Consider the following 23,133-nt stretch of genomic DNA (forward strand, 5'->3'; position numbering starts at 1 on the left):
TTTAGAAAAAAAAATGGAACAATTGGCTTAAACAAATCGGTAAGATTGGCAAAATATTGGCTCGATGAAAAATAGCTTTAATGAGTCTTTCATAACTCTAGTTCAGTTGTAGTTCAGTTCTAGTTCAGTTCTAGTACAGTTCTAGTACAGTTCTAGTACAGTTCTAGTACAGTTCTAGTACAGTTCTAGTACAGTTCTAGTTCAGTTCTAGTTCAGTTCAGTTCTAGTTCAGTTCTCGTTCAGTTCTAGTTCAGTTCTAGTTCAGTTCTAGTTCAGTTCTAGTTCAGTTGTAGTTCAGTTGTAGTTCAGTTGTAGTTCAGTTCTAGTTCAGTTCTAGTTCAGTTCTAGTTCAGTTCTAGTTCAGTTCTAGTTCAGTTCTAGTTCAGTTCAAGTTCAGTTCTAGTTCAGTTCAGTTCAGTTTGTAGTTCAGTTCTAGTTCAGTTCTAGTTCAGTTCAGTTCTAGTTCAATTCTAGTTCAGTTCTAGTTCAGTTCTAGTTCAGTTCTAGTTCAGTTCTAGTTCAGTTCTAGTTCAGTTCTAGTTCAGTTCTAGTTCAGTTCTAGTTCAGTTCTAGTTCAGTTCTAGTTCAGTTCTAGTTCAGTTCTAGTTCAGTTCTAGTTCAGTTCTAGTTCAGTTCTAGTTCAGTTCTAGTTCAGTTCTAGTTCAGTTCTAGTTCAGTTCTAGTTCAGTTCTAGTTCAGTTCTAGTTCAGTTCTAGTTCAGTTCTAGTTCAGTTCTAGTTCAGTTCTAGTTCAGTTCTAGTTCAGTTCTAGTTCAGTTCTAGTTCAGTTCTAGTTCAGTTCTAGTTCAGTTCTAGTTCAGTTCTAGTTCAGTTCTAGTTCAGTTCTAGTTCAGTTCTAGTTCAGTTCTAGTTCAGTTCTAGTTCAGTTCTAGTTCAGTTCTAGTTCAGTTCTAGTTCAGTTCTAGTTCAGTTCTAGTTCAGTTCTAGTTCAGTTCTAGTTCAGTTCTAGTTCAGTTCTAGTTCAGTTCTAGTTCAGTTCTAGTTCAGTTCTTTTCAGTTCTAGTTCAGTTCTAGTTCAGTTCTAGTTCAGTTCTAGTTCAGTTCTAGTTCAGTTCTAGTTCAGTTCTAGTTCAGTTCTAGTTCAGTTCTAGTTCAGTTCTAGTTCAGTTCTAGTTCAGTTCTAGTTCAGTTCTAGTTCAGTTCTAGTTCAGTTCTAGTTCAGTTCTAGTTCAGTTCTAGTTCAGTTCTAGTTCAGTTCTAGTTCAGTTCTAGTTCAGTTCTAGTTCAGTTCTAGTTCAGTTCTAGTTCAGTTCTAGTTCAGTTCTAGTTCAGTTCTAGTTCAGTTCTAGTTCAGTTCTAGTTCAGTTCTAGTTCAGTTCTAGTTCAGTTCTAGTTCAGTTCTAGTTCAGTTCTAGTTCAGTTCTAGTTCAGTTCTAGTTCAGTTCTAGTTCAGTTCTAGTTCAGTTCTAGTTCAGTTCTAGTTCAGTTCTAGTTCAGTTCTAGTTCAGTTCTAGTTCAGTTCTAGTTCAGTTCTAGTTCAGTTTAGTTCAGTTCTAGTTCAGTTCTAGTTCAGTTCTAGTTCAGTTCTAGTTCAGTTCTAGTTCAGTTCTAGTTCAGTTTCTAGTTCAGTTCTAGTTCAGTTCTAGTTCAGTTCTAGTTCAGATCTAGTTCAGTTCTAGTTCTTCAAGTTCAGTTCTAGTTCAGTTCTAGTTCAGTACTAGTTCAGTTCTAGTTCAGTTCTAGTTCAGTTCTAGTTCAGTTCTAGTTCAGTTCTAGTTCAGTTCTAGTTCAGTTCTAGTTCAGTTCTGGTTCAGTTCTAGTTCAGTTCTAGTTCAGTTCTAGTTCAGTTCTAGTTCAGTTCTAGTTCAGTTCTAGTTCAGTTCTAGTTCAGTTCTAGTTCAGTTCTAGTTCAGTTCTAGTTCAGTTCTAGTTCAGTTCTAGTTCAGTTCTAGTTCAATTCTAGTTCAGTTCTAGTTCAGTTCTAGTTCAGTTCTAGTTCAGTTCTAGTTCAGTTCTAGTTCAGTTCTAGTTCAGTTCTAGTTCAGTTCAAGTTCAGTTCTAGTTCAGTTCTAGTTCAGTTCTAGTTCAGTTCTAGTTCAATTCTAGTTCAGTTCTAGTTCAGTTCTAGTTCAGTTCTAGTTCAGTTCTAGTTCAGTTCAAGTTCAGTTCTAGTTCAGTTCTAGTTCAGTTCAAGTTCAGTTCTAGTTCAGTTCAAGTTCAGTTCTAGTTCAGTTCTAGTTCAGTTCTAGTTCAGTTCTAGTTCAGTTCTAGTTCAGTTCTAGTTCAGTTCTAGTTCAGTTCTAGTTCAGTTCTAGTTCTAGTTCTAGTTCTAGTTCTAGTTCAGTTCTAGTTCAGTTCTAGTTCAGTTCTAGTTCAGTTCTAGTTCAGTTCTAGTTCAGTTCTAGTTCAGTTCTAGTTCAGTTCTAGTTCAGTTCTAGTTCAGTTCTAGTTCAGTTCTAGTTCAGTTCTAGTTCTAGTTCAGTTCTAGTTCAGTTCTAGTTCAGTTCTAGTTCAGTTCTAGTTCAGTTCTAGTTCAGTTCTAGTTCAGTTCTAGTTCAGTTCTAGTTCAGTTCTAGTTCAGTTCTAGTTCAGTTCTAGTTCAGTTCTAGTTCAGTTCTAGTTCAGTTCTAGTTCAGTTCTAGTTCAGTTCTAGTTCAGTTCTAGTTCTAGTTCAGTTCTAGTTCAGTTCTAGTTCAGTTCTAGTTCAGTTCTAGTTCAGTTCTAGTTCAGTTCTAGTTCAGTTCTAGTTCAGTTCTAGTTCAGTTCTAGTTCTAGTTCTAGTTCAGTTCTAGTTCAGTTCTAGTTCAGTTCTAGTTCAGTTCTAGTTCAGTTCTAGTTCAGTTCTAGTTCAGTTCTAGTTCAGTTCTAGTTCAGTTCTAGTTCAGTTCTAGTTCAGTTCTAGTTCAGTTCTAGTTCAGTTCTAGTTCTAGTTCAGTTCTAGTTCAGTTCTAGTTCAGTTCTAGTTCAGTTCTAGTTCAGTTCTAGTTCAGTTCTAGTTCAGTTCTAGTTCAGTTCTAGTTCAGTTCTAGTTCAGTTCTAGTTCAGTTCTAGTTCAGTTCTAGTTCAGTTCTAGTTCAGTTCTAGTTCAGTTCTAGTTCAGTTCTAGTTCTGTTCTAGTTCAGTTCTAGTTCAGTTCTAGTTCAGTTCTAGTTCAGTTCTAGTTCAGTTCTAGTTCAGTTCTAGTTCAGTTCTAGTTCAGTTCTAGTTCAGTTCTAGTTCAGTTCTAGTTCAGTTCTAGTTCAGTTCTAGTTCAGTTCTAGTTCAGTTCTAGTTCAGTTCTAGTTCAGTTCTAGTTCAGTTCTAGTTCAGTTCTAGTTCAGTTCTAGTTCAGTTCTAGTTCAGTTCTAGTTCAGTTCTAGTTCAGTTCTAGTTCAGTTCTAGTTCAGTTCTAGTTCTAGTTCAGTTCTAGTTCAGTTCTAGTTCAGTTCTAGTTCAGTTCTAGTTCAGTTCTAGTTCAGTTCTAGTTCAGTTCTAGTTCAGTTCTAGTTCAGTTCTAGTTCAGTTCTAGTTCAGTTCTAGTTCAGTTCTAGTTCAGTTCTAGTTCAGTTCTAGTTCAGTTCTAGTTCAGTTCTAGTTCAGTTCTAGTTCAGTTCTAGTTCAGTTCTAGTTCAGTTCTAGTTCAGTTCTAGTTCAGTTCTTTCAGTTCTAGTTCAGTTCTAGTTCAGTTCTAGTTCAGTTCTAGTTCAGTTCTAGTTCAGTTCTAGTTCAGTTCTAGTTCAGTTCTAGTTCAGTTCTAGTTCAGTTCTAGTTCAGTTCTAGTTCAGTTCTAGTTCAGTTCTAGTTCATTCTAGTTCAGTTCTAGTTCAGTTCTAGTTCAGTTCTAGTTCAGTTCTAGTTCAGTTCTAGTTCAGTTCTAGTTCAGTTCTAGTTCAGTTCTAGTTCAGTTCTAGTTCAGTTCTAGTTCAGTTCATTCAGTTCTAGTTCAGTTCTAGTTCAGTTCTAGTTCAGTTCTAGTTCAGTTCTAGTTCAGTTCTAGTTCAGTTCTAGTTCAGTTCTAGTTCAGTTCTAGTTCATTCTAGTCCAGTTCTAGTCCAGTTCTAGATCAGTTCTCGCTAAAAACGATTTAAAAATGTAACAAACCGTTAATTAAGTTGTAATTTTGTTAACTATGCGGTACCTTTTATATTGTTTAAAAAAACTGAATGGATTTACTGTTACATTACCTGCTAACACACCCTTTTCCGTTAAATCTTAAATTGAAATCATGTATAACTGAGAAATTAATTGATTTCTTTGAAAGCCTACAACACGACCTTAATTAATGAAAAGATTTTTAACAGATTTCTCCCAGAAAACGTTGTTAAATTCTTTAAAGAAAAAAACCATTAGAAATTTGTTAACAAACAAATAAACCAATTAATTGATTTCTAAATTTCTTTAGCAAAAAAAAAAACAATCAAAACTATTGTTTTAAGCAAAACCATTAAAATTTCTTAGTTCTAAATAAACAATTAAAATAGAATTGCTTTAAAAATTAGCAAAATTTCTAATGGTCTAAGAATTAAGAGATTTGTTACAGTTGAAAACAATTATTGTTATTGTTAAAAAAAAATTATCAAAAAAATTGTTAAGAAACACGAATATTTACAAAAAATTCTGCAAACTTTTACTTGAACAAATTTAAAAAGAAATTATATACGAGTTTATAATACTCTTAGAGCATCTTGACCCAGTTTACGCATGCGCAAACAATTTTGTAGAGTTGTTTAAAACCGTATAATTTGCCAAAGCTGATTATAAATAATTTGCCAAGTTTTTTTTTCTCTCTTCTACTACGTTATTGTGTTTTTTTCCTTAAATGTTAGTTATATAGAACATTAAAATGTGTTGTTTAACTAAAAATCGATAGAACATAAATTTTTGAAATGAAAAAAAAGATCTAAACCACAAAAATTACCCATAAAAAAAACTACTGAAATTCTTAAAACCATTAAAGAACATTTGAAATTTTGGAGAAAACATCTTGTTGTCTTCTTATAAACATTCGACCATAAATGATAAATGATGACAAGTGGTTGATGAGAGATTTGAGGAGGTATTAGTTACTTTTTTTTTAATCATCCAACTAGAGTTTCAAAAACTAACAAACTTGTCTTAATGTGGTATTAAAACCAAAGATTTCTATCTAGATAATTAAATTAAAAGTGGCTTAAAGCAAAGACAAAACCACATTTCTAGCTAGAAAGTGAAATTTTTTTGATTGGCTTGAATACTTTTAAGATTAATTTGTTAGTAATCTTTATATATTTTTTTGTGAGAAGTTAATTTCGCTATATTGTTAAAAAAATTTTCTTATTTGTTTATAAGTTCTTAAGTAGTTTTTTTATTGTTTGATAAAAAGTGGGTTAATGTAATTAAAAGACTAAGTTTTATTGGAAATTTGCTGAAAGTTATAAAATTTAGTTAGATACACCTTTTAAAGCTTTAGGGCGAACATTTTTCAGTTAATTATAAATTTCTCATGAAATTTGAGAAGTAGTGAAGAATTAGTCAAGACTAAAGTAATGACTTAATGCAACGCTATATAGAGACTATAGACTAGAATAGACTAAAGTCTAGACCATAGACTGTATACATATACTGGATTATAGACTAGACTATAGACTAGACTATAGACTAGACTATAGACTAGACTATAGACTGGACTATAGACTAGACTATAGACTGGTATATAGACTAGACTATAGACTAGACAATAGACTAGACTATAGACTAGACTATAGACTAGACTATAGACTAGACAATAGACTAGACTATAGACTAGACTATAGACTAGACTATAGACTAGACTATAGACTAGACTATAGACTAGACTATAGACTAGACTATAGACTACACTATAGACTAGACTATAGACTAGACTATAGACTACACTATAGACTACACTATAGACTAGACTATAGACTAGACTATAGACTAGACTATAGACTAGACTATAGACTAGACTATAGACTAGACTATAGACTAGACTATAGACTAGACTATAGACTAGACTATAGACTAGACTATAGACTAGACTATAGACTAGACTAGACTATACTAGACTATAGACTAGACTATAGACTAGACTATAGACTAGACTATAGACTAGACTATAGACTAGACTATAGACTAGACTATAGACTAGACTATAGACTAGACTATAGACTAGACTATAGACTAGACTATAGACTAGACTATAGACTAGACTATAGACTAGACTATAGACTAGACTATAGACTAGACTATAGACTAGACTATAGACTAGACTATAGACTAGACTATAGACTAGACTATAGACTAGACTATAGACTAGACTATAGACTAGACTAGACTAGACTATAGACTAGACTATAGACTGACTAGACTAGACTATATACTAGACTATAGACTAGACTATAGACTATACTAGACTATAGATAGACTAGACTATAGACTAGACTATAGACTAGACTATAGACTAGACTATAGACTAGACTATAGACTAGACTATAGACTAGACTATAGACTGGACTATAATCTAGACTATAGACTGGACTATAATCTAGACTATAGACAAGACTATAGACTAGACTATAGACTAGACTGTACACTAGACACTAGACTAGACTATAGACTAGACTATAGACTAGACTATAGACTGGACTATAGACTAGACTATAGACTAGACTATAGACTAGACTATAGACTAGACTATAGACTAGACTATAGACTAGACTATAGACTAGACTATAAACTAGACTATAGACTAGACTATAGACTAGATGCTAGACTATAGACTAGACTATAGACTAGACTATAGACTAGACTATAGACTAGACTATAGACTAGACTATAGACTAGACTATAGACTAGACTATAGACTAGACTATAGACTAGACTATAGACTAGACTATAGACTAGACTATAGACTAGACTATAGACTAGACTATAGACTAGACTAGACTAGACTATAGACTAGACTATACTATACATAGCTAGACTATAGACTAGACTATAGACTAGACTATAGACTAGACTATAGACTAGACTATAGACTAGACTATAGACTAGACTATAGACTAGACTATAGACTAGACTATAGACTAGACTATAGACTAGACTATAGACTAGACTATAGACTAGACTATAGACTAGACTATAGACTAGACTATAGACTAGACTATAGACTAGACTATAGACTAGACTATAGACTAGACTATAGACTAGACCACAGACTAGACTATAGACTAGACTATAGACTAGACTATAGACTAGACTATAGACTAGACTATAGACTAGACGATAGACGACTATAGACTAGACTATAGACTAGACCACAGACTAGACTATAGACTAGACTATAGACTATACTATAGACTAGACTATAGACTAGACTATAGACTAGACTATAGACTAGACTATAGACTAGACTATAGACTAGACTATAGACTAGACTATAGACTAGACTATAGACTAGACTATAGACTAGACTATAGACTAGACTATAGACTAGACTATAGACTAGACTATAGACTAGACTATAGACTAGACTATAGACTAGACTATAGACTAGACTATAGACTAGACTATAGACTAGACTATAGACTAGACTATAGACTAGACTATAGACTAGACTATAGACTAGACTATAGACTAGACTATAGACTAGACTATAGACTAGACTATAGACTAGACTATAGACTAGACTATAGACTAGACTATAGACTAGACTATAGACAAGACTATAGACTAGACTATAGACTAGACTATAGACTAGACTATAGACTAGACTATAGACTAGACTATAGACTAGACTATAGACTAGACTATAGACTAGACTATAGACTAGACTATAGACTAGACTATAGACTAGACTATAGACTAGACTAGAGACTAGACTATAGACTAGACTATAGACTAGACTATAGACTAGACTATAGACTAGACTATAGACTAGACTATAGACTAGACTATAGACTAGACTATAGACTAGACTATAGACTAGACTATAGACTAGACTATAGACTAGACTATAGACTAGACTATAGACTAGACTATAGACTAGACTATAGACTAGACTATAGACTAGACTATAGACTAGACTATAGACTAGACTATAGACTAGGCTATAGACTAGACTATAGACTAGACTATAGACTAGGCTATAGACTAGACTATAACTAGACTATAGACTAGGCTATAGACTAGACTATAGACTAGACTATAGACTAGGTTATAGACTAGAATATAGACTAGACTATAGACTAGACTATAGACTAGACTATAGACTAGACTATAGACTAGACTATAGACTAGACTATAGACTAGACTATAGACTAGACTATAGACTAGACTATAGACTAGACTATAGACTAGACTATAGACTAGACTATGACTAGACTATAGACTAGACTATAGACTAGACTATAGACTAGACTATAGACTAGACTATAGACTAGACTATAGACTAGACTATAGACTAGACTATAGACTAGACTATAGACTAGACTATAGACTAGATTATAGACTAGACTAGACTATAGACTATAGACTGTAGACTATAGTTATAGACTATAGACTAGACTATAGACTAGACTAGACTATAGACTAGACTAGACTATAGACAAAACTATAGACTAGATTATAGAATATAATTCACTAAATTTAAAAAAATCACAAAATTACTTTTGGTGAAAAAAAGTTTAAAAACTATTTTCAAAAACTTTTCCGCATTTTAAGTTCTAATCGCTTAACATTAGTCATAAATTTTGTCTAAATAATCTTTAACTGACAGGGAAAAATCAATTTATTTCTTTTTTATTTTTTGTTTTTTAAAAAGACAACCCATCTTCTTCATTTTAACGCTCTACCTTCAATTTATAGTTAAGTCGGTATAATAAATATTCAATATCTAAATGATTTAAAGCTGAACACTTTAACCCGAGTATTCATTATTCTTATCTTATTTTTTTCTCAAGAGCTCTGGGGTAATTTTGAAAAATAAAGCAAATTGAGGATAATAACGACTTTGTGGGAGCCTATAGGGGCATAAAGTAATTTTGAGGTCAATTAAAATCTTTTTGAAAATTGACTTTATATGGGACCTATGTTATATGAGTTCGGAGTGGAGCCATACTTCTGAGCAGTAAAAACAGCAGAACAAAGTTTCATATTTCGACTGTAGGGTATAAAGTGTGATTGTGTGTCAAAGCTTAACATACCTGAGAGTAGAAAATTAAGCAGTTAAAGTCTTCCCGGCAGTTTAAGGTGACCCTCCCCATACCTGTTGTTTTATATATCATTTGATAGTGACCTCTGTGAAGAGTTGTTATAACACGTTTAAATGACGTTTAACAAACTACAAACCAATTTCAGATCAATTACAAATAGACAATTGACTCTGCACTAGATTACTGGTGAGGGGTTAAATAACTACTCCTATGTTATGTTACTTTAAAGGGATGTTTCTAAAGATTACTGAGGGGCCACTAAAGTGATTGACTAACTTTACACTAGATTAGTTGGGAACACTTAGGTTATTGCTTACCTCCCGCTAGACTAGTTGCGCATATTAAGATAACGATTTACACTTTGTCTGCATTACAAGTAAACAACCAAGTAGCTAAACATTTGAAATAAACTTTATCCATAAAAGTGAGACCTGAACTCTCTGAAAAACTGCTGGAAACTTCGTTACAATGTGTCAGTTCTCACACTTATACATTAACACACACTTTGCTATATTTTTACACAGTTTGACACTGAAGGCAATCGATCACAACGAATCAATAAATTTGACATATAAATGAGATTTTGCTTTATACTTACGCTTGCAGGAGAATTCTTGTAGATGAAGTTTAGAAGAGAATGTAATAGAAGATGCTGTTGATGCTATAGAGAGGATTAGGGCAGGGGTTTGTTTTTGTAAAGAAAATGACAACAACGACATTACGATATATTGCAAAATGTGCAATGTTTAACACATAAATACATAGAGAATGTACATGATGATGCCCTTATGATGTTCAAAATGCATACAAGTATACGAGTGCAGGTGGAAAAGTTTCTTTAGAATAATGTTCCCAACATCGTTGACTTCAATTCGTAGTTTTTTTAAACGTTTGAGAAGTTTGTAATTTTTGTAATGCGAGAGGTAGAGAGAGAGAGTTGAACGTCTCTTTAGTATCCCATAAAGGAGCAAAGAGAAACATTTCTTTAATGTATTAGAAAGTAGATATTTAACTCACCACAAGTAATCTATCGAAGAGTCAATTGGCCATTTATAAAGCTCATTGTCCCCACATTATGATAGTTGCTCTCAAACTGTAATTTCTTGATTGTGGTAGTAAAAACGATGACAGTTTGAGTCATCCAACTGAGATTTTCCAATTCCTCTTTTTTCTCAAAATTTATTGGAATTTTTAAAAAACAAACTTTTCTTTTTGACCTCCTATAATTTGCTATTTTTCGTATACTCCGAGATATGTCAATATACAACAACGCATATTTCTTATGATTAGTTTGTTTGCTAAGTGTGTTGTATTGATGTTAGTGTATTTCTGTGTGTGTATATGTCTCTGTATCCGTATCTGTAATTTACACTGCTTACTTATACTTTTTTTGTTCACATTATTTCCTTTTAGTTTATTTACTTTAAGCATTGTAGTTGCATTTACTGTAACCGGCAGCAGCTCATTTGACATTAGACATGACACGACATCAATTTCATCAATTTTCCTGTTAACACACCCGCAAAAGTAGATGGAAAAGTAGCATCAACTTTAGAGAAACTACTCATGGAAACTTTTCTGGAAAAAAGAGAGATGTGTTAAAGAATGTACATGACTTTAATAGATATGTTTGTTTGTAGCACTCACTTAGTCAGTCACTTATGAACACGCATACATTCTTTATTGGAAATTTGTAGCTTTCGGCAGTTTAGAGTGAGAACGGAAATGGTTATTTTGGCGTAAGGGTTGCCCTTACATAGGTTACTAGATGATAGTGAAGTAGAAGGTTGAAAGTGTTTCGTTAGTTAGTTAGTTAGTTAGTTAGTTAGTTAGTTAGTTAGTTAGTTAGTTAGTTAGTTAGTTAGTTAGTTGTTAGTTAGTTAGTTAGTTAGTTAGTAGTTAGTTAGTTGTTAGTTAGTTAGTTAGTAGTTAGTTTGTAGTTAGTTAGTTAGTTAGTTAGTTAGTTAGTTAGTAGTTAGTTAGTTGTTAGTTAGTTAGTTAGTTAGTTAGTTAGTTAGTTAGTTAGTTAGTTAGTTAGTTAGTTAGTTAGTTAGTAGTTAGTTAGTTAGTTAGTTAGTTAGTTAGTTAGTTAGTTAGTTAGTTAGTTAGTTAGTTAGTTAGTTAGTTAGTTAGTTAGTTAGTTTAGTTAGTTAGTGAGTTAGTTAGTTAGTTAGTTAGTTAGTTAGTTAGTTAGTTAGTTCGTTTTAGTTAGTTAGTTAGTTAGTTAGTTAGTTAGTTAGTAGTTTTAGTTAGTTAGTTAGTTAGTTAGTAGTTAGTAGTTAGTTAGTTAGTTAGTTAGTTAGTTAGTTAGTTAGTTTAGTTAGTAGTTAGTTAGTTAGTTAGTTAGTAGTTAGTAGTTAGTTAGTTAGTTAGTTAGTTAGTTAGTTAGTTAGTTAGTTAGTTAGTTAGTTAGTTAGTTAGTTAGTTAGTTAGTTAGTTACTTAGTTAGTTAGTTAGTTACAACTAGAACTGAACTAGAACTGAACTAGAACAGAACTAGAACAGAACTAGAACAGAACTAGAACAGAACTAGAACTGAACTATAACTGAACTAGAACTGAACTAGAACTGAACTAGAACAGAACTAGAACAGAACTAGAACAGAACTAGAACAGAACTAGAACAGAACTAGAACAGAACTAGAACAGAACTAGAACAGAACTAGAACAGAACTAGAACAGAACTAGAACAGAACTAGAACAGAACTAGAACAGAACTAGAACAGAACTAGAACAGAACTAGAACAGAACTAGAACAGAACTAGATAGACTAGAACAGAACTAGAACTAGAACAGAACTAGAACAGAACTAGAACAGAACTAGAACAGAACTAGAACAGAACTAGAACAGAACTAGAACAGAACTAGAACAGAACTAGAACAGAACTAGAACAGAACTAGAACAGAACTAGAACAGAACTAGAACAGAACTAGAACAGAACTAGAACAGAACTAGACAGAACTATAACAGAACTAGAACAGAACTAGAACAGACTAGAACAGAACTAGAACAGAACTAGAACAGAACTAGAACAGAACTAGACAGAACTAACAGAACTAGAACAGAACTAGAACAGAACTAGAACAGAAACTAGAACAGAACTAGAACAGAACTAGAACAGAACTAGAACAGAACTAGAACAGAACTAGAACAGAACTAGAACAGAACTAGAACAGAACTAGAACAGAACTAGAACAGAACTAGAACAGAACTAGAACAGAACTAGAACAGAACTAGAACAGAACTAGAACAGAACTAGAACAGAACTAGAACAGAACTAGAACAGAACTAGAACAGAACTAGAACAGAACTAGAACAGAACTAGAACAGAACTAGAACAGAACTAGAACAGAACTAGAACAGAACTAGAACAGAACTAGAACAGAACTAGAACAGAACTAGAACAGAACTAGAACAGACTAGAACAGAACTAGAACAGAACTAGAACAGAACTAGAACAGAACTAGAACAGAACTAGAACAGAACTAGAATAGAGCTAGAACAGAACTAGAACAGAACTAGAACAGAACTAGAACAGAACTAGAACAGAACTAGAACAGAACTAGAACAGAACTAGAACAGAACTAGAACAGAACTAGAACAGAACTAGAACAGAACTAGAACAGAACTAGAACAGAACTAGAACAGAACTAGAACTAGAACTAGAAAAACTAGAACAGAACTAGAACAGAACTAGAACAGAACTAGAACAGAACTAGAACAGAACTAGAACAGAACTAGAACAGAACTAGAACAGAACTAGAACAGAACTAGAACAGAACTAGAACAGAACTAGAACAAACTAGAACAGAACTAGAACAGAACTAGAACAGAACTAGAACAGAACTAGAACAGAACTAGAACAGAACTAGAACAGAACTAGAACAGAACTAGAACAGAACTAGAACAGAACTAGAACAGAACTAGAACAGAACTAGAACAGAACTAGAACAGAACTAGAACAGAACTAGAACAGAACTAGAACAGAACTAGAACAGAACTAGAACAGAACTAGAAAAGAACTAGAACAGAAAACTAGAACAGAACTAGAACAGAACTAGAACAGAACTAGAACAACTAGAACAGAACTAGAACAGAACTAGAACAGAACTAGAACAGAACTAGAACAGAACTAGAACAGAACAGAACTAGAACTGAACTAGAACTGAACTAGAACTGAACTAGAACTGAACTAGAACTGAACTAGAACTGAACTAGAACTGAACTAGAACTGAGCTAGAACTGAACTAGAACTGAACTACAACTGAACTTTAAAATTTAAGTTACATTTTTGTAGACAAAGCAATTATATCCTTTCATTATGGGAAGCAACACACAACTTTATTATTGATCATCATTTAAGGTTAAACATAAAAATTTTCTCACAACTTTCAATGATGAGGTAAAAGTGGCAGGCAGCAGTGACAGCAGCAACAATAACAACAAAATCAGCAGAATACATAAATACCATAGAAAAATTTACACTAAAATATTAAAAAGCTGAAGACAAAAAAAGCAAGGTGTAGAAGAAAAAAATTACAGATAAAGTGTATTAGAGAGATGACATGCTACGTTCTGAGTAACAGCTTAATATTTATTATATAATTTTCCAATTTTTTTCTCTTCCTTAAACTTGCTTTTCTGCTATTGCCTGCCACAAAATAATAGCTGTAGCGTTATTTTTAGTTTGTGGGAAGAAAATTAATGGTGATATCACAATTTAAAATTTTTGCAATTTGTCAGACTTTAAAGTTTTTCGATAATTTTGCTTCTTTAACAAGTTTTACATTTTACTTGTAGATTTTTCTTTTAGCATGAGAATGTATGTATGTGGCTGATGCTGTTCCTCCATTGGAGGCAGTCAGTCATTCATTCATTTAGTTTTCCTGGTTTGGCAACTAATATAAAAAGTTTTTTTCTTTAATTTTTTCTTTCTGCAAGAGGGGTAAAAAAACAAACTGTAAGAAAAACATAAAATTCAATTAATTTTTTATGAGTTTTCAAATTGTTTGATGTCGACATCAATGATAGAGATGTTTGATGATGTTGTTTCTGTACTTGTGTCAACTAATGTTTGTGTGTGAGAGAGAGTGTAAATGTTGTAATTGTGTTTTGAGTGTGGGTTTTCTAATAAGATTTCAATTTCCGCTTTTTGTTTTTCAATGAGTGGTGTGTGTAAGAGTGTGCAAAAAATATTTTTGTAGAAAATGAAAACCACTCATTTCACACTTTCAATTGCATTTCCTGTTTTAAGTGGTCTTCGTATAGAAATCTTTATTGTATGTATGTGTTTTAGTGAAGGAGTTTTTGTGTGTGTGTGTAATTGAGTTTGTATGAGTTTCAATAATTGAATATATGGTGATGATGTACTTTAACTTCCTACTAATTTTTTTAATATTCTTTCAAGCATTCTTATTTACAACTCTTTTCTTTGCTGTAAAATGTCGACAAATATTTCCGTCACATGAGTATCTATGCAAAGTAGAGCATTCAAAAGCAAATATAAATTGTAAAATTATTTAAATTGTTCTAGATGGTTAGTAGCAAATTAAATAAGTGTTCGGAACTTATTTTGATTAGTTTCAAATACCCCAGTTCAGTTCTAGTGGAGTTCTGGTTCAGTTCTAGTTCTGTTCTAGTTCTGTTCTAGTTCTGTTCTAGTTCTGTTCTAGTTCTGTTCTAGTTCTGTTCTAGTTCTGTTCTAGTTCTGTTCTAGTTCTGTTCTAGTTCTGTTCTAGTTCTGTTCTAGTTCTGTTCTAGTTCTGTTCTAGTTCTGTTCTAGTTCTGTTCTAGTTCTGTTCTAGTTCTGTTCTAGTTCTGTTCTAGTTCTGTTCTAGTTCTGTTCTAGTTCTGTTCTAGTTCTGTTCTAGTTCTGTTCTAGTTCTGTTCTAGTTCAGTTCTAGTTCAGTTCTAGTTCAGTTCTCTAGTTCTAGTTCTAGTTCTGTAGTTCTGTTCTAGTTCTGTTCTAGTTCTGTTCTAGTCTGTTCTAGTTCTGTTCTAGTTCTGTTCTAGTTCTGTTCTAGTTTCTGTTCTAGTTCTGTTCTAGTTCTGTTCTAGTTCTGTTCTATTTCTGTTCTAGTTCTGTTCTAGTTCTGTTTTAGTTCTGTTCTAGTTAGTCTAGTCTGTTCTAGTTCTGTTCTAGTTCTGTTCTAGTTCTGTTCTAGTTCTGTTCTAGTTCTGTTCTAGTTCTGTTCTAGTTCTGTTCTAGTTCTGTTCAGTTCTTGTTCTAGTTCTGTTCTAGTTCTGTTCTAGTTCTGTTCTAGTTTCTGTTCTAGTTCTGTTTCTAGTTCTGTTCTAGTTCTGTTCTAGTTCTGTTCTAGTTCTGTTCTAGTTCTGTTCTAGGTCTGTTCTAGTTCTGTTCTAGTTTCTGTTCTAGTTCTGTTCTAGTTCTGTTCTAGTTCTATTCTAGTTCTATTCTAGTGCTGTTCTAGTTCTGTTCCTAGTTCTGTTCTGTTCTAGTTCTGTTCTAGTTCTGTTCTAGTTCTGTTCTAGTTCTGTTCTAGTTCTGTTCTAGTTCTGTTCTAGTTCTGTTCTAGTTCTGTTCTAGTTCTGTTCTAGTTCTGTTCTAGTTCTGTTCTAGTTCTGTTCTAGTTCTGTTCTAGTTCTGTTCTGGTTCTGTTCTAGTTCTGTTCTAGTTCTGTTCTGGTTCTGTTCTAGTTCTGTTCTAGTTCTGTTCTAGTTCTGTTCTAGTTCTGTTCTAGTTCTGTTCTAGTTCTGTTCTAGTTCTGTTCTAGTTATGTTCTAGTTCTGTTTTAGTTCTGTTCTAGTTCTGTTCTAGTTCGTTTAGTTCTGTCTAGTCTGTTCTAGTTCTGTTCTAGTTCTGTTCTAGTTCTGTTCTGTTCTAGTTCTGTTCTAGTTCTGTTCTAGTTCTGTTCTAGTGTTGTGTTAGTTTGTTCTAGTTCTGTTCTATTTCTGTTCTAGTTCTGTTCTAGTTCTGTTTTAGTTCTGTTCTAGTTCTGTTCTAGTTCTGTTCTAGTTCCTGTTCTAGTTCAGTTCTAGTGGAGTTCTGGTTCAGTTCTAGTTCTGTTCTAGTTCTGTTCTAGTTCTGTTCTAGTTCTGTTCTAGTTCTGTTCTAGTTCTGTTCTAGTTCTGTTCTAGTTCTGTTCTAGTTCTGTTCTAGTTCTGTTTTAGTTCTGTTTTAGTTCTGTTCTAGTCTGTTCTAGTTCTGTTCTAGTTCTGTTCTAGTTCTGTTCTAGTTCTGTTCTAGTTCTGTTCTAGTTTCTGTTCTAGTTTTGTTCTAGTTCTGTTCTAGTTCTGTTCTAGTTCTGTTCTAGTTCTGTTCTAGTTCTATTCTAGTTCGGTCATAACTGTAGGTATTTGAAACCTTTTAGCCCTGACTTCAGTAAATCTTTATCATGTTTGGCCTTGGCTGTAAGTCATTACAAAAATTCCATTAAATACCTGACTTCTTTTAAACATTTAATTGTACCAAAACAAAAATAAAAGAACATAGTCTGTCCATTCAATTGACCGACTGTTGTCATGACTCTGACTAAATAAATACAAACATATTTTTTGTTTATATAGACATAAGTTTGTGTAAATTTTGTATATAAAACACACACTTATAATTTAACTTAAACCAGGGTATGCAAATCAGGTCATCATCATCATTTTGGTATGTTTTCTGTGATTTTTTGTGTTTGTTTTGTTGGTCTTGTTTTTGTAGCAGTCGAAAGTAATATTAAAGACAGAAAAAATAACAACAGCAACAACTTCCAGCTTGTTGGTAGATGTTCATGAAACAAGTCATTATTGCTGTATTTTTCAAAAGATGTGGAATGAAAACCGCCTCCAACTTTAACTGACCATATTATAATGACAGTGAAATTGTGTTTTTGGTTTTTGTTTTTTTTTCATATTTTGTTTTGTTTTCATTTTCAGTGTTAAAATTCTTTATGATATTTGTGTTATTAAAAAAAAATAAATGTTTAAAATATTTTTTCTTGTTAAAAAAACACTTAAACTTTTACTTTTGATCATTAACAATCCAAACTGATATGAATGATTTTTATGCATTTTTTGTTGATTTTGTTTTCTTTTTTTTTTTTGCTCCACTGTGTAACAATTGTGGTTACAGCAAGCGTTAAGTGTGATTTTTAGGTTTAAAATTTTTCTTTTTAGGTTTTTTTTTGTTTAATTTATTTTAATTACTTTTTAGAATTTAAATGAGAATGAAAGTTGTAATGAAATAAGTTTATGAAACTGATATTGTGGGGATTTTTGGCTTTAAGTTATTATTACAAGAAAAGTAATGGTCAAAATATTTTACATGCTAATTAAATTAAAGGTATTAAATTTAAAAAATATTAATATTCAATGACCATAAACTTTATTATAACCATATCTGAGGCAATGTCATTGAACTGTATGGAAAGTTTTTCCCCAAATAAAGTAACTTCTTTACATTCCTCTAGTTTAATACAAGTTAAGAAAGATATCTGAATTATTTTGTTTGTAAAATATTTAAATTCTTTACTTTTCTACACTTTCATTTAATTTATTTAACATTTATTTCATTTCCTTATTGTCACCTCAAATAAAAATCAAAACTTTTTTCTGTAAATTTTTTCTTCTTCCTGCTATCTAATCTTGTTAATTTTCTCAAAAAAATGAAGAAAATACCAGTTATTTATTTTTCTTTAATTTTAATTTCCATTTCTTAAGATTCTCTCTCATTTTCTTTAGTTAAGATTTTCACATGAAAAACTAGTTTGTCCAGGCATTTGCCAAACACACAAAAACTGGATTTTTACTCAACTCTTCATACTTTAGACTTTGTTTTTATTGTCTTGTTGCATTAGAGCAAGAGTTAGATGAGGAAGATGTTAGGAAAAACAATGACCAGTTTCTTCAGTTTTTGTTTGTTTTAGTTAAAAAGTGAGAATTTTCCTAAAGGTTGGAATAAAGTAAACATTTAAAACGTAAAAAATAATTAAATCTTTGGTATGAATATAGAAACATTAACTATATGGATGAGGACTATCTATTCTGTTCTAATTATGTTTTAGTTTTGTTCTAGTTCTGTTCTATTCTGTTCTAGTTCTGTTCTAGTTCTGTTCTAGTTCTGTTCTAGTTCTGTTTAGTTCTGTTCTAGTTCTGTTCTAGTTCTGTTCTAGTTCTGTTCTAGTTCTGTTCTAGTTCTGTTCTAGTTCTGTTCTAGTTCTGTTCTAGTTCTGTTCTAGTTCTGTTCTAGTTCTGTTCTAGTTCTGTTCTAGTTCTGTTCTAGTTCTGTTCTAGTTCTGTTCTGGTTCTGTTCTAGTTCTGTTCTAGTTCTGTTCTAGTTCTGTTCTGTTTCTGTTCTAGTTTTTCTAGTTCTGTTCTAGTTCTGTTCTAGTTCTGTTCTGTTCTAGTTCTGTTCTAGTTCTGTTCTAGTTCTGTTCTAGTTGTTCTAGTTCTGTTCTAGTTCAGTTCTAGTTCTGTTCTAGTTCTGTTCTAGTTTCTGTTCTGTTCTAGTTCTGTTCTAGTTCTAGTTCTGTTCTAGTTCTGTTCTAGTTCTGTTCTAGTTTCTGTTCTAGTTCTGTTCTAGTTCTGTTCTAGTTCTGTTCTAGTTCTGTTCTAGTTCTGTTCTAGTTCTGTTCTAGTTCTGTTCTAGTTCTGTTCTAGTTCTGTTCTAGTTCTGTTCTAGTTCTGTTCTAGTTCTGTTCTAGTTCTGTTCTAGTTCTGTCTAGTTCTGTTCTAGTTCTGTTCTAGTTCTGTTCTAGTTCTGTTCTAGTTCTGTTCTAGTTCTGTTCTAGTTCTGTTCTAGTTCTGTTCTAGTTCTGTTCTAGTTCTGTTCTAGTTCTGTTCTAGTTCTGTTCTAGTTCTGTTCTAGTTCTGTTCTAGTTCTGTTCTAGTTCTGTTCTAGTTCTGTTTCTAGTTCTGTTCTAGTTCTGTTTCTAGTTCTAGTTCTGAGTTCATTCTAGTTCAGTTCTAGTTCAGTTCTAGTTCAGTTCTAGTTCATTCTAGTTCAGTTCTAGTTCAGTTCTGTTCTAGTTCAGTTCTAGTTCAGTTCTAGTTCAGTTCTAGTTCAGTTCTAGTTCAGTTCTAGTTCAGTTCTAGTTCAGTTCTAGTTCAGTTCTAGTTCAGTTCTAGTTCAGTTCTAGTTCAGTTCTAGTTCAGTTCTAGTTCAGTTCTAGTTCAGTAGTCAGTCTAGTTCAGTTCTAGTTCAGTTCTAGTTCAGTTCTAGTTCAGTTCTAGTTCAGTTCTAGTTCAGTTCTAGTTCAGTTCTAGTTCAGTTCTAGTTCAGTTCTAGTTCAGTTCTAGTTCAGTTCTAGTTCAGTTCTAGTTCTGTTCTAGTTCTGTTCTAGTTCTGTTCTAGTTCTGTTCTAGTTCTGTTCTAGTTCTGTTCTAGTTCTGTTCTAGTTCTCTTCTAGTTCTGTTGCATTCCAATTTAAAGAAATACTATATTTATGTTTGCTATTAGAGTTTTAAATTCAAAAATTTGTTTTATTTTTATTAAGTAATTACCTTTATTATCTAAATATCATATAATAGTCCTTTAATATTTAATATCCACTTTTCTCTTTTTTTTCAGGTTTATCAATAAATTACGATGTCAGTGTATGTGGCAATTTATTAAATAGTGATCAATGTTGATAAAAGTTTTGAACAGATAACAGAAAAAAAAAAAAAAAAATCGTACATGAAGCAAAACATCTAAAACAAAAACTCATCGTTCTTCATCATTTCAACACAATAAAAATATTTAAGCATACTGCTACATATTGTGGCGCTACAAAATAACAGACAACTAAAAAACAGGAAAATTACAACAAGAAGAAAGCAAAAAAAACCGGAGGCAGCACCAGCAACGACAACAACACAGAGTGCAACACACAGTAGCGGCAGAAGCAGCAGCTTCATTAGTTAATTGAACATTGTTTTGGGTTTTTTGTTATTGTGGTAACACATTACTATTACTTTTACAAACAAAAAAACACATTGCTGCCACATACTCTATCACAACACATATAACAACAACCCAGCAGCCACCCAATAAACATGCAACAAAAGTTGCCAACAACATCATATTAAAGTGTGAAAAAAGTTTTTTTTGCTTTGGTTGGTTTATTATAAAAATAGACTGAAAGGAACATAAAAACATAAAACAGAGAACATATTTTAAATATGGGAATAACTGTGGAAAATTGATCGCTTTTTTTTGTTGGTGTGGATGGCAGTAAAGACATCTCTGGCAGCAGTAGCAGCAAAAAAACAAACTACACTTCATGTCAGTGTGTAAATGTTATTCTTGATTATTATCCTTTTTTGTATAATTTTAAAATCTGAACTTTTTCTTGCTAAATGAAAAAATAAATGTCACACACAAAAACAACTTTGATATTTATAATAAAGTGACAGTTTCCTAGAAATCTCCCACCCCCTCCGTTTTAAACATCAACCAAAAAAAAAAACAGGAGTTAAAAACTTTTAAACAAACAACACATTATTTTTTTTAAACAAAAAGCTTCAATTAATTCAAAACTAAATCAAAATGGATACAGTTTATGGTACAAAAAAATATTTTCAAAGTTTATCAGGTGCCAGTGATATTTATCGAAGTCCTGCCTGTCGTGCCGTGGTAAGTTTTATGAATTTTATTTGTATAAACAATTATTTTAAAAATTTATATAGTTTTTTTTAGTTTTTAAATTAATATGAAAGCAAGGACAAAACTACAGCCTTTCAGCTATATTATGACACATAATATGTTTAACTTTTGTGTGTTTTTTTCTAGAGTGTGAAAAAACTAGTGTTCTTCTATATGAAAAAATTTTTAATTCTATTAAAAGTATCTGAAGCTCTAGACACATGAATGTATTATGAAATTTATGGTTTTAATAGTTTATTATTCAAATTAAATTAAGTGCCTGGAAAAAATGCAAAATTTTTTATACAAAAATTGAGAAAAGGAAAAGTGTAAAAATGAAAATGATTTTAAAATATTAGTTATGAATTTGTTATGAAATATTAATAACAAACAAGAGAAGAATGATAAATACAATAAAAAAGTTCATTAAAAAAAAAAATTAAGTTCTGTTCCAGTCCTGTTCTAGTTCAATTCTAGATCTGTTCTAGTTCTGTTCTAGTTCTGTTCTAGTTCTGTTCTAGTTCTGTTCTAGTTCTGTTCTAGTTCTGTTCTAGTTCTGTTCTAGTTCTGTTCTAGTTCTGTTCTAGTTCTGTTCCAGTTCTGTTCTAGTTCTGTTCTAGTTCTGATCTAGTTCTGTTCTAGTTCTGTTCTAGTTCTGTTCTAGTTCTGTTCTAGTTCTGTTCTAGTTCTGTTCTAGTTCTGTTCTAGTTCTGTTCTAGTTCTGTTCTAGTTCTGTTCTAGTTCTGTTCTAGTTCTGTTCTAGTTCTGTTCTAGTTCTGTTCTAGTTCTGTTCTAGTTCTGTTCAAGTTCTGTTCTAGTTCTGTTCTAGTTCTGTTCTAGTTCTGTTCTAGTTCTGTTCTAGTTCTGTTCTAGTTCTGTTCTAGTTTCTGTTCTAGTTCTGTTCTAGTTCTGTTCTAGTTCTGTTCTAGTTCTGTTCTAGTTCTGTTCTAGTTTCTAGTCTGTTCTAGTTCTGTTCTAGTTGTTCTAGTTCTGTTCTAGTTCTGTTCTAGTTCTGTTCTAGTTCTGTTCTAGTTCTGTTCTAGTTCTGTTCTAGGTAATTATAGGTTATTCCACATTTTTGCTTATAACTTTGGAGGGGTTAGAAGTATTTGGAAAAAGTTTAATAATTTGAAAAGTCCAGAGAATTTCCTACAAGAAAAACTTTTCAAGTGGACAAGTCTTTAAATGAAACTATGAAAATTAAGGCCCTAAACTAGAAAGTATAAAATTTTAATTAAAAATTTAATTATAAGCAAAATTGCTACATTTTGCTTAAAAATAGCCCAATAAATAGCTCGTTGTAGTTATCCTGCGATAGTTTAACCAGTTTTATTTCTTCTAATCGTTTTTTGCTTCGATCTTTTAATATTAAAACTTGTTTTTTTTTACAGAACATTGTATTATCTACTTTTAAATTTATTTACTTTTAGCCAACCAAGCTGTTGTTTATGTAAAATTAATGAACTTGTTTGTTATGACTAAGAAAATTTCATAATCTTAAGTTAATATTTCCTGCAGTCAATTTTCATGTAAATCTCTAGACAAATGGCAAAAGTTGTCCAACAATTTTCAATCATTGAATATAAAAAGGATGTATTTGAAAGAGGCAGGTTATGGAAAAAGAGGTGTTATCGATAGAGACTTCATTAGTTGTAAACAGAGGGAATCTGATACGATTTACTATCGATTTGAAGTTAATGTAAACTAGATTTGTTCTAGAAGAGAAATGCCCATGAATTCACTTTAGAAACTTAACTTTGAAAAGCTTTTTCTCGTTTTCAATTAGAGACTGCATTTGTCAATATATTTTTTTTTCTATTTAACACCTCTTTTTACTTCACCCTACCAAACAAATGTTGATCTAATATAAAACACTAATAATTTAGTTAAAAGTAATTGCTTTAGCATAATAATTTTAAAATTACATTACAATACCTGAATACTAATAGCGTTGCGTAGGACAAAAAGACAGCAATTGTATATACAAATAATAAACCTATTGACTATAAGCAAAAAAAAAAAAAAAAAGGAAAATCAGATAAAAATAACAACTTTTGCTACAAGCAGCATGATACTACTACATCTTGCATGAAACATATACAGAAACGGCATCAACGTTCCCCTCTTATTAAGGACTACAAACAGGAATAACAAAAAAAGGAAATACTTATACTTATCACCAGCGTCATCGGTAATAATAGCAGCAACAACAACAACCACTACCTTATCTTCTACTTTATACTCATGACCATTTTCATGATTATTATTTTGTCCAAACAAAAAAAAGTCAACTCTCAATGAATCTTAAAGATTCTATTTGACTTGACTTCATGTTTCCTAACACTATAAGACTTGTATTCTTTTTTCAGTCATAATCATTGAAAAAAAGTGCGTTTTGTTATAAAAGTCT

At 32.0% G+C, this 23,133-nt stretch overlaps 1 long non-coding RNA gene across 1 annotated transcript; it reads left to right on the top strand.

Moving 5' to 3' along the window:
- The first annotated feature begins 5 nt into the window (after positions 1-5).
- On the top strand, positions 6-20,334 carry LOC119613057. The gene is made up of 2 exons (XR_005232200.1): positions 6-39; positions 19,668-20,334. It is a non-coding gene; the product is annotated as an uncharacterized LOC119613057 (long non-coding RNA).
- Positions 20,335-23,133: the final 2,799 nt, after the last annotated feature.

Source organism: Lucilia sericata, unplaced genomic scaffold (genome assembly GCF_015586225.1).
Source record: "Lucilia sericata isolate MDLA Ls3-8-SP2 unplaced genomic scaffold, ASM1558622v1 Contig001945F_arrow, whole genome shotgun sequence".
Classification (NCBI taxonomy): domain Eukaryota; kingdom Metazoa; phylum Arthropoda; class Insecta; order Diptera; family Calliphoridae; genus Lucilia; species Lucilia sericata.